This window comes from Lonchura striata, chromosome 23 (assembly GCF_046129695.1).
Source record: "Lonchura striata isolate bLonStr1 chromosome 23, bLonStr1.mat, whole genome shotgun sequence".
NCBI lineage: Eukaryota > Metazoa > Chordata > Aves > Passeriformes > Estrildidae > Lonchura > Lonchura striata.
In genome coordinates this window covers 6752228-6764483 of record NC_134625.1, presented here as the reverse complement: position 1 = coordinate 6764483, position 12256 = coordinate 6752228, and positions in this window count along the sequence as shown.

Genomic DNA, 12256 nt, shown 5'->3' with positions numbered 1-12256 from the left:
CCCCACACCGAAGATGTCCCCACCTCAAACTTGTGCTGCCCTGATAGACCCAAGGGAGCCCTACAAACTGACATCAGGAACCTGGACTGCTGAGTTTTCTTTCCCAGGGAAAATGGAAAAAGGATGTGCCCAGGGGCCCTTGGCCCTGACTGCAAAAAATCCTTATATCGAAGGATGGACCCCACACCGAAGATGTCCCCACCTCAAACTTGTGCTGCCCTGATAGACCCAAGGGAGCCCTACAAACTGACATCAGGAACCTGGACTGCTGAGTTTTCTTTCCCAGGGAAAATGGAAAAAGGATGTGCCCAGGGGCCCCTGGCCCTGACTGCAAAAAATCCTTATATCGAAGGATGGAGCCCACACTGAATTTGTCCCCACCTCAAACTTGTGCTGCCCTGATAGACCCAAGGGCGCCCTACAAACTGACATCAGGAACCTGGACTGCTGAGTTTTCTTTCCCAGGGAAAATGGAAAAAGGATGTGCCCAGGGGCCCCTGGCCCTGGGCCCCTGGCCCTGACTCCAAAAACTCCTTATATCGAAGGATGGACCCCTCACCGACGTTGTCCCCACCTCAAACTTGTGCTGCCCTGATAGACCCAAGGGAGCCCTACAAACTGACATCACGAACCTGGACTGCTGAGTTTTCTTTCCCAGGGAAAATGGAAAAAGGATGTGCCCAGGGGCCCGTGGCCCTGACTGCAAAAAATCCTTATATCGAAGGATGGACCCCACACCGAAGTTTTTGCCACCTCAAACTTGTGCTGCCCTGATAGACCCAAGGGAGCCCTACAAACTGACATCAGGAACCTGGACTGCTGAGTTTTCTTTCCCAGGGAAAATGGAAAAAGGATGTGCCCAGGGGCCCCTGGCCCTGACTGCAAAAAATTCTTATATCGAAGGATGGACCCCACACCGAAGTTGTCCCCACCTCAAACTTGTGCTGCCCTGATAGACCCAAGGGAGCCCTACAAACTGACATCAGGAACCTGGACTGCTGAGTTTTCTTTCCCAGGGAAAATGGAAAAAGGATGTGCCCAGGGGCACCTGGCCCTGAGCAGGGACCTCACTGCAAAAAATCCTTATATCCAAGGATGGACCCCACACCGAAGTTGTCCCCGCCTCAAACTTGTGCTGCCCTGATAGACCCAAGGGAGCCCTACAAACTGACATCAGGAACTTGGACTGCTGAGTTTTCTTTCCCAGGGAAAATGGTAAAAGGATGTGCCCAGGGGCCCCTGGCCCTGGGCCCCTGGCCCTGACTCCAAAATCTCCTTATATCGAAGGATGGACCCCACACCGAAGTTGTTGCCACCTCAAACTTGTGCTGCCCTGATAGACCCAAGGGAGCCCTACAAACTGACATCAGGAACCTGGACTGCTGAGTTTTCTTTCCCAGGGAAAATGGAAAAAGGGTGTGCCCAGGGGCCTCTGGCCCTGACTGCAAAAAATCCTTATATCGAAGGATGGACCCCACACCGAAGTTGTCCCCACCTCAAACTTGTGCTGCCCTGATAGACCCAAGGCAGCCCTACAAACTGACATCAGGAACCTGGACTGCTGAGTTTTCTTTCCCAGGGAAAATGGAAAAAGGATGTGCCCAGGGGCCCCTGGCCCTGGGCTGGGGCCTCACTGCAAAAAATCCTTATAACGAAGGATGGACCCCACACCGAAGATGTCCCCACCTCAAACTTGTGCTGCCCTGATAGACCCAAGGGAGCCCTACAAACTGACATCAGGAACCTGGACTGCTGAGTTTTCTTTCCCAGGGAAAATGGAAAAAGGATGTGCCCAGGGGCCCCTGGCCCTGACTGCAAAAAATCCTTATATCGAAGGATGGACCCCACACCGAAGATGTCCCCACCTCAAACTTGTGCTGCCCTGATAGACCCAAGGGAGCCCTACAAACTGACATCAGGAACCTGGACTGCTGAGTTTTCTTTCCCAGGGAAAATGGAAAAAGGATGTGCCCAGGGGCCCCTGGCCATGACTGCAAAATTCCTTATATCGAAGGATGAACCCCAAACCGTAGTTGTCCCCACCTCAAACTTGTGCTGCCCTGATAGACCCAAGGGAGCCCTACAAACTGACATCAGGAACCTGGACTGCTGAGTTTTCTTTCCCAGGGAAAATGGAAAAAGGATGTGCACAGGGGCCCCTGGCCCTGGGCAGGGGCCTCACTGCAAAAAATCCTTATATCGAAGGATGGACCCCACACCGAAGTTGTCCCCACCTCAAACTTGTGCTGCCCTGATAGACCCAAGGGAGCCCTACAAACTGACATCAGGAACCTGGACTGCTGAGTTTTCTTTCCCAGGGAAAATGGAAAAAGGATGTGCCAGGGGCCCCTGGACCTGGGCTGGGGCCTCACTGCAAAGAATCCTTATATCGAAGGATGGACCCCACACCGAAGTTGTCCCCAACTCAAACTTGTGCTGCCCTGATAGACCCAAGGGAGCCCTACAAACTGACATCAGGAACCTGGACTGCTGAGTTTTCTTTCCCAGGGAAAATGGAAAAAGGATGTGCCCAGGGGCCCCTGGCCCTGACTCCAAAAACTCCTTATATCGAAGGATGGAGCCCACACCGAAGTTGTCCCCACCTCAAACTTGTGCTGCCCTGATAGACCCAAGGGAGCCCTACAAACTGACATCAGGAACCTGGACTGCTGAGTTTTCTTTCCCAGGGAAAATGGCCAAAGGTTGTGCCCAGGGGCCCCTGGCCCTGACTGCAAAAAATCCTTATATCGAAGGATGGACCCCACACCGAAGTTGTCCCCACCTCAAACTTGTGCTGCTCTGATACACCCAAGGGAGCCCTACAAACTGACATCAGGAACCTGGACTGCTGAGTTTTCTTTCCCAGGGAAAATGGAAAAAGGATGTGCCCAGGGGCCCCTGGCCCTGACAGCAAAAAATCCTTATATCGAAGGATGGAGCCCACACTGAATTTGTCCCCACCTCAAACTTGTGCTGCCCTGATAGACCCAAGGGAGCCCTACAAACTGACATCAGGAACCTGGACTGCTGAGTTTTCTTTCCCAGGGAAAATGGAAAAAGGATGTGCCCAGGGGGCCCTGGCCCTGGGCCCCTGGCCCTGACTCCAAAAACTCCTTATATCGAAGGATGGACCCCACACCGAAGTTGTCCCCAACTCAAACTTGTGCTGCCCTGATAGACCCAAGGGAGCCCTACAAACTGACATCAGGAACCTGGACTGCTGAGTTTTCTTTCCCAGGGAAAATGGAAAAAGGATGTGCCCAGGGGCCCCTGGCCCTGACTGCAAAAAATCCTTATATCGAAGGATGGACCCCACACCGAAGATGTCCCCACCTCAAACTTGTGCTGCCCTGATAGACCCAAGGGAGCCCTACAAACTGACATCAGGAACCTGGACTGCTGAGTTTTCTTTCCCAGGGAAAATGGAAAAAGGATGTGCCCAGGGGCCCCTGGCCCTGGGCCCCTGGCCCTGACTGCAAAAAATCCTTATATCGAAGGATGGACCCCACACCGAAGTTGTCCCCACCTCAAACTTGTGCTGCCCTGATAGACCCAAGGGAGCCCTACAAACTGACATCAGGAACCTGGACTGCTGAGTTTTCTTTCCCAGGGAAAATGGAAAAAGGATGTGCCCAGGGGCCCCTGGACCTGACTGCAAAAAATCCTTATATCGAAGGATGGACCCCACACCGAAGTTGTCCCCACCTCAAACTTGTGCTGCTCTGATACACCCAAGGGAGCCCTACAAACTGACATCAGGAACCTGGACTGCTGAGTTTTCTTTCCCAGGGGAAATGGAAAAAGGATGTGCCCAGGGGCCCTTGGCCCTGACTGCAAAAAATCCTCATATCGAAGGATGGACCCCACACCGAAGATGTCCCCACCTCAAACTTGTGCTGCCCTGATAGACCCAAGGGAGCCCTACAAACTGACATCAGGAACCTGGACTGCTGAGTTTTCTTTCCCAGGGAAAATGGAAAAAGGATGTGCCCAGGGGCCCCTGGCCCTGACTGCAAAAAATCCTTATATCGAAGGATGGAGCCCACACCGAAGTTGTGACCACCTCAAACTTGTGCTGCCCTGATAGACCCAAGGGAGCCCTACAAACAGACATCAGGAACCTGGACTGCTGAGTTTTCTTTCCCAGGGAAAATGGAAAAAGGATGTGCCCAGGGGCCCCTGCCCCTGACTGCAAAAAATCCTTATATCGAAGGATGGAGCCCACACTGTATTTGTCCCCACCTCAAACTTGTGCTGCCCTGATAGACCCAAGGCAGCCCTACAAACTGACATCAGGAACCTGGACTGCTGAGTTTTCTTTCCCAGGGAAAATGGAAAAAGGATGTGCCCAGGGGCCCCTGGCCCTGACTGCAAAAAATCCTTATATCGAAGGATGGACCCCACACCGAAGTTGTCCCCACCTCAAACTTGTGCTGCCCTGATAGACCCAAGGGAGCCCTACAAACTGACATCAGGAACCTGGACTGCTGAGTTTTCTTTCCCAGGGAAAATGGAAAAAGGATGTGCCCAGGGGCCCCTGGCCCTGACTGCAAAAAATCCTTATATCGAAGGATGGACCCCACACCGAAGATGTCCCCACCTCAAACTTGTGCTGCCCTGATAGACCCAAGGGAGCCCTACAAACTGACATCAGGAACCTGGACTGCTGAGTTTTCTTTCCCAGGGAAAATGGAAAAAGGATGTGCCCAGGGGCCCCTGGCCCTGACTGCAAAAACTCCTTATATTGAAGGATGGACCCCACACCGAAGTTGTCCCCACCTCAAACTTGTGCTGCTCTGATAGACCCAAGGGAGCCCTACAAACTGACATCAGGAACCTGGACTGCTGAGTTTTCTTTCCCAGGGAAAATGGAAAAAGGATGTGCCCAGGGGCCCCTGGCCGTGGGCAGGGGCCTCACTGCAAAAAATCCTTATATCGAAGGATGGACCCCACACCGAAGTTGTCCCCACCTCAAACTTGTGCTGCCCTGATAGACCCAAGGGAGCCCTACAAACTGACATCAGGAACCTGGACTGCTGAGTTTTCTTTCCCAGGGAAAATGGAAAAAGGATGTGCCCAGGGGCCCCTGGCCCTGACTGCAAAAAATCCTTATATCGAAGGATGGAGCCCACACCGAAGTTGTGACCACCTCAAACTTGTGCTGCCCTGATAGACCCAAGGGAGCCCTACAAACTGACATCAGGAACCTGGACTGCTGAGTTTTCTTTCCCAGGGAAAATGGAAAAAGGATGTGCCCAGGGGCCCCTGGCCCTGGGCTGGGGCCTCACTGCAAAAAATCCTTATAACGAAGGATGGACCCCACACCGAAGATGTCCCCACCTCAAACTTGTGCTGCCCTGATAGACCCAAGGGAGCCCTACAAACTGACATCAGGAACCTGGACTGCTGAGTTTTCTTTCCCAGGGAAAATGGAAAAAGGATGTGCCCAGGGGCCCCTGGCCCTGGGCCCCTGGCCCTGACTGCAAAAAATCCTTATATCGAAGGATGGACCCCACACCGAAGTTGTCCCCACCTCAAACTTGTGCTGCCCTGATAGACCCAAGGGAGCCCTACAAACTGACATCAGGAACCTGGACTGCTGAGTTTTCTTTCCCAGGGAAAATGGAAAAAGGATGTGCCCAGGGGCCCCTGGACCTGACTGCAAAAAATCTTATATCGAAGGATGGACCCCACACCGAAGTTGTCCCCACCTCAAACTTGTGCTGCTCTGATACACCCAAGGGAGCCCTACAAACTGACATCAGGAACCTGGACTGCTGAGTTTTCTTTCCCAGGGGAAATGGAAAAAGGATGTGCCCAGGGGCCCTTGGCCCTGACTGCAAAAAATCCTCATATCGAAGGATGGACCCCACACCGAAGATGTCCCCACCTCAAACTTGTGCTGCCCTGATAGACCCAAGGGAGCCCTACAAACTGACATCAGGAACCTGGACTGCTGAGTTTTCTTTCCCAGGGAAAATGGAAAAAGGATGTGCCCAGGGGCCCCTGGCCCTGACTGCAAAAAATCCTTATATCGAAGGATGGAGCCCACACTGAATTTGTCCCCACCTCAAACTTGTGCTGCCCTGATAGACCCAAGGGCGCCCTACAAACTGACATCAGGAACCTGGACTGCTGAGTTTTCTTTCCCAGGGAAAATGGTAAAAGGATGTGCCCAGGGGCCCCTGGCCCTGGGCCCCTGGCCCTGACTCCAAAATCTCCTTATATCGAAGGATGGACCCCACACCGAAGTTGTTGCCACCTCAAACTTGTGCTGCCCTGATAGACCCAAGGGAGCCCTACAAACTGACATCAGGAACCTGGACTGCTGAGTTTTCTTTCCCAGGGAAAATGGAAAAAGGATGTGCCCAGGGGCCCCTGCCCCTGACTGCAAAAAATCCTTATATCGAGGGATGGACCCCACAACGAAGATGTCCCCACCTCAAACTTGTGCTGCCCTGATAGACCCAAGGGAGCCCTACAAACGGACATCAGGAACCTGGACTGCTGAGTTTTCTTTCCCAGGGAAAATGGAAAAAGGATGTGCCCAGGGGCCCCTGGCCCTGACTGCAAAAAATCCTTATATCGAAGGATGGAGCCCACACCGAAGTTGTGACCACCTCAAACTTGTGCTGCCCTGATAGACCCAAGGGAGCCCTACAAACAGACATCAGGAACCTGGACTGCTGAGTTTTCTTTCCCAGGGAAAATGGAAAAAGGATGTGCCCAGGGGCCCCTGCCCCTGACTGCAAAAAATCCTTATATCGAAGGATGGAGCCCACACTGTATTTGTCCCCACCTCAAACTTGTGCTGCCCTGATAGACCCAAGGCAGCCCTACAAACTGACATCAGGAACCTGGACTGCTGAGTTTTCTTTCCCAGGGAAAATGGAAAAAGGATGTGCCCAGGGGCCCCTGGCCCTGACTGCAAAAAATCCTTATATCGAAGGATGGACCCCACACCGAAGTTGTCCCCACCTCAAACTTGTGCTGCCCTGATAGACCCAAGGGAGCCCTACAAACTGACATCAGGAACCTGGACTGCTGAGTTTTCTTTCCCAGGGAAAATGGAAAAAGGATGTGCCCAGGGGCCCCTGGCCCTGACTGCAAAAAATCCTTATATCGAAGGATGGACCCCACACCGAAGATGTCCCCACCTCAAACTTGTGCTGCCCTGATAGACCCAAGGGAGCCCTACAAACTGACATCAGGAACCTGGACTGCTGAGTTTTCTTTCCCAGGGAAAATGGAAAAAGGATGTGCCCAGGGGCCCCTGGCCCTGACTGCAAAAAATCCTTATATCGAAGGATGGACCCCACACCGAAGATGTCCCCACCTCAAACTTGTGCTGCCCTGATAGACCCAAGGGAGCCCTACAAACTGACATCAGGAACCTGGACTGCTGAGTTTTCTTTCCCAGGGAAAATGGAAAAAGGATGTGCCCAGGGGCCCCTGGCCCTGACTGCAAAAACTCCTTATATTGAAGGATGGACCCCACACCGAAGTTGTCCCCACCTCAAACTTGTGCTGCTCTGATACACCCAAGGGAGCCCTACAAACTGACATCAGGAACCTGGACTGCTGAGTTTTCTTTCCCAGGGAAAATGGAAAAAGGATGTGCCCAGGGGCCCCTGGCCCTGGGCAGGGGCCTCACTGCAAAAAATCCTTATATCGAAGGATGGACCCCACACCGAAGTTGTCCCCACCTCAAACTTGTGCTGCCCTGATAGACCCAAGGGAGCCCTACAAACTGACATCAGGAACCTGGACTGCTGAGTTTTCTTTCCCAGGGAAAATGGAAAAAGGATGTGCCCAGGGGCCCCTGGCCCTGACTGCAAAAAATCCTTATATCGAAGGATGGACCCCACACTGAAGTTGTCCCCACCTAAAACTTGTGCTGCCCTGATAGACCCAAGGGAGCCCTACAAACTGACATCAGGAACTTGGACTGCTGAGTTTTCTTTCCCAGGGAAAATGGAAAAAGGATGTGCCCAGGGGCCCCTGGCCCTGACTGCAAAAAATCCTTATATCGAAGGATGGACCCCACACCGAAGTTGTCCCCACCTCAAACTTGTGCTGCTCTGATACACCCAAGGGAGCCCTACAAACTGACATCAGGAACCTGGACTGCTGAGTTTTCTTTCCCAGGGAAAATGGAAAAAGGATGTGCCAGGGGCCCCTGGACCTGGGCTGGGGCCTCACTGCAAAGAATCCTTATATCGAAGGATGGACCCCACACCGAAGATGTCCCCACCTCAAACTTGTGCTGCCCTGATAGACCCAAGGGAGCCCTACAAACTGACATCAGGAACCTGGACTGCTGAGTTTTCTTTCCCAGGGAAAATGGAAAAAGGATGTGCCCAGGGGCCCCTGGCCCTGGGCTGGGCCCTCACTGCAAAGAATCCTTATATCGAAGGATGAACCCCACACCGAAGTTGTCCCCACCTCAAACTTGTGCTGCCCTGATAGACCCAAGGGAGCCCTACAAGCTGACATCACGAACCTGGACTGCTGAGTTTTCTTTCCCAGGGAAAATGGAAAAAGGATGTGCCCAGGGGCCCCTGGCCCTGACTGCAAAAAATCCTTATATCGAAGGATGGACCCCACACCGAAGATGTCCCCACCTCAAACTTGTGCTGCCCTGATAGACCCAAGGGAGCCCTACAAACTGACATCAGGAACCTGGACTGCTGAGTTTTCTTTCCCAGGGAAAATGGAAAAAGGATGTGCCCAGGGGCCCTTGGCCCTGACTGCAAAAAATCCTTATATCGAAGGATGGAGCCCACACTGAATTTGTCCCCACCTCAAACTTGTGCTGCCCTGATAGACCCAAGGGCGCCCTACAAACTGACATCAGGAACCTGGACTGCTGAGTTTTCTTTCCCAGGGAAAATGGAAAAAGGATGTGCCCAGGGGCCCCTGGCCCTGGGCCCCTGGCCCTGACTCCAAAAACTCCTTATATCGAAGGATGGACCCCTCACCGACGTTATCCCCACCTCAAACTTGTGCTGCCCTGATAGACCCAAGGGAGCCCTACAAACTGACATCACGAACCTGGACTGCTGAGTTTTCTTTCCCAGGGAAAATGGAAAAAGGATGTGCCCAGGGGCCCGTGGCCCTGACTGCAAAAAATCCTTATATCGAAGGATGGACCCCACACCGAAGTTTTTGCCACCTCAAACTTGTGCTGCCCTGATAGACCCAAGGGAGCCCTACAAACTGACATCAGGAACCTGGACTGCTGAGTTTTCTTTCCCAGGGAAAATGGAAAAAGGATGTGCCCAGGGGCCCCTGGCCCTGGGCCCCTGGCCCTGACTGCAAAAAATCCTTATATCGAAGGATGGACCCCACACCGAAGTTGTCCCCACCTCAAACTTGTGCTGCCCTGATAGACCCAAGGGAGCCCTACAAACTGACATCAGGAACTTGGACTGCTGAGTTTTCTTTCCCAGGGAAAATGGTAAAAGGATGTGCCCAGGGGCCCCTGGCCCTGGGCCCCTGGCCCTGACTCCAAAATCTCCTTATATCGAAGGATGGGCCCCACACCGAAGTTGTCCCCACCTCAAACTTGTGCTGCCCTGACAGACCCAAGGCAGCCCTACAAACTGACATCAGGAACCTGGACTGCTGAGTTTTCTTTCCCAGGGAAAATGGAAAAAGGATGTGCCCAGGGGCCCCTGGCCCTGGGCTGGGGCCTCACTGCAAAAAATCCTTATAACGAAGGATGGACCCCACACCGAAGATGTCCCCACCTCAAACTTGTGCTGCCCTGATAGACCCAAGGGAGCCCTACAAACTGACATCAGGAACCTGGACTGCTGAGTTTTCTTTCCCAGGGAAAATGGAAAAAGGATGTGCCCAGGGGCCCCTGGCCCTGACTGCAAAAAATCCTTATATCGAAGGATGGACCCCACACCGAAGTTGTCCCCACCTCAAACTTGTGCTGCCCTGATAGACCCAAGGGAGCCCTACAAACTGACATCAGGAACCTGGACTGCTGAGTTTTCTTTCCCAGGGAAAATGGAAAAAGGATGTGCCCAGGGGCCCCTGGCCCTGACTGCAAAAAATCCTTATATCGAAGGATGGACCCCACACCGAAGATGTCCCCACCTCAAACTTGTGCTGCCCTGATAGACCCAAGGGAGCCCTACAAACTGACATCAGGAACCTGGACTGCTGAGTTTTCTTTCCCAGGGAAAATGGAAAAAGGATGTGCCCAGGGGCCCCTGGCCATGACTGCAAAAGTCCTTATATCGAAGGATGAACCCCACACCGAAGTTGTCCCCACCTCAAACTTGTGCTGCCCTGATAGACCCAAGGGAGCCCTACAAACTGACATCAGGAACCTGGACTGCTGAGTTTTCTTTCCCAGGGAAAATGGAAAAAGGATGTGCCCAGGGGCCCCTGGCCCAGGGCAGGGGCCTCACTGCAAAAAATCCTTATATCGAAGGATGGACCCCACACCGAAGTTGTCCCCACCTCAAACTTGTGCTGCCCTGATAGACCCAAGGGAGCCCTACAAACTGACATCAGGAACCTGGACTGCTGAGTTTTCTTTCCCAGGGAAAATGGAAAAAGGATGTGCCCAGGGGCCCCTGGCCCTGACTGCAAAAAATCCTTATATCGAAGGATGGACCCCACACTGAAGTTGTCCCCACCTAAAACTTGTGCTGCCCTGATAGACCCAAGGGAGCCCTACAAACTGACATCAGGAACCTGGACTGCTGAGTTTTCTTTCCCAGGGAAAATGGAAAAAGGATGTGCCAGGGGCCCCTGGACCTGGGCTGGGGCCTCACTGCAAAGAATCCTTATATCGAAGGATGGACCCCACACCGAAGTTGTCCCCAACTCAAACTTGTGCTGCCCTGATAGACCCAAGGGAGCCCTACAAACTGACATCAGGAACCTGGACTGCTGAGTTTTCTTTCCCAGGGAAAATGGAAAAAGGATGTGCCCAGGGGCCCCTGGCCCTGACTCCAAAAACTCCTTATATCGAAGGATGGACCCCACACCGAAGTTGTCCCCACCTCAAACTTGTGCTGCCCTGATAGACCCAAGGGAGCCCTACAAACTGACATCAGGAACCTGGACTGCTGAGTTTTCTTTCCCAGGGAAAATGGAAAAAGGATGTGCCCAGGGGCCCCTGGCCCTGGGCCCCTGGCCCTGACTGCAAAAACTCCTTATATCGAAGGATGGAGCCCACACCGAAGTTGTCCCCACCTCAAACTTGTGCTGCCCTGATAGACCCAAGGGAGCCCTACAAACTGACATCAGGAACCTGGACTGCTGAGTTTTCTTTCCCAGGGAAAATGGCCAAAGGTTGCGCCCAGGGGCCCCTGGCCCTGACTGCAAAAAATCCTTATATCGAAGGATGGACCCCACACCGAAGTTGTCCCCACCTCAAACTTGTGCTGCCCTGATAGACCCAAGGGAGCCCTACAAACTGACATCAGGAACCTGGACTGCTGAGTTTTCTTTCCCAGGGAAAATGGAAAAAGGATGTGCCCAGGGGCCCCTGGCCCTGACTGCAAAAAATCCTCATATCGAAGGATGGACCCCACACCGAAGATGTCCCCACCTCAAACTTGTGCTGCCCTGATAGACCCAAGGGAGCCCTACAAACTGACATCAGGAACCTGGACTGCTGAGTTTTCTTTCCCAGGGAAAATGGAAAAAGGATGTGCCCAGGGGCCCCTGGCCCTGGGCCCCTGGCCCTGACTCCAAAAACTCCTTATATCGAAGGATGGACCCCACACCGAAGTTGTCCCCACCTCAAACTTGTGCTGCCCTGATAGACCCAAGGGAGCCCTACAAGCTGACATCACGAACCTGGACTGCTGAGTTTTCTTTCCCAGGGAAAATGGAAAAAGGATGTGCCCAGGGGCCCGTGGCCCTGACTGCAAAAAATCCTTATATCGAAGGATGGACCCCACACCGAAGTTGTTGCCACCTCAAACTTGTGCTGCCCTGATAGACCCAAGGGAGCCCTACAAACTGACATCAGGAACCTGGACTGCTGAGTTTTCTTTCCCAGGGAAAATGGAAAAAGGATGTGCCCAGGGGCACCTGGCCCTGAGCAGGGACCTCACTGCAAAAAATCCTTATATCCAAGGATGGACCCCACACCGAAGTTGTCCCCACCTCAAACTTGTGCTGCCCTGATAGACCCAAGGGAGCCCTACAAACTGACATCAGGAACCTGGACTGCTGAGTTTTCTTTCCCAGGGAAAATGGAAAAAGGATGTGCCCAGGGGCC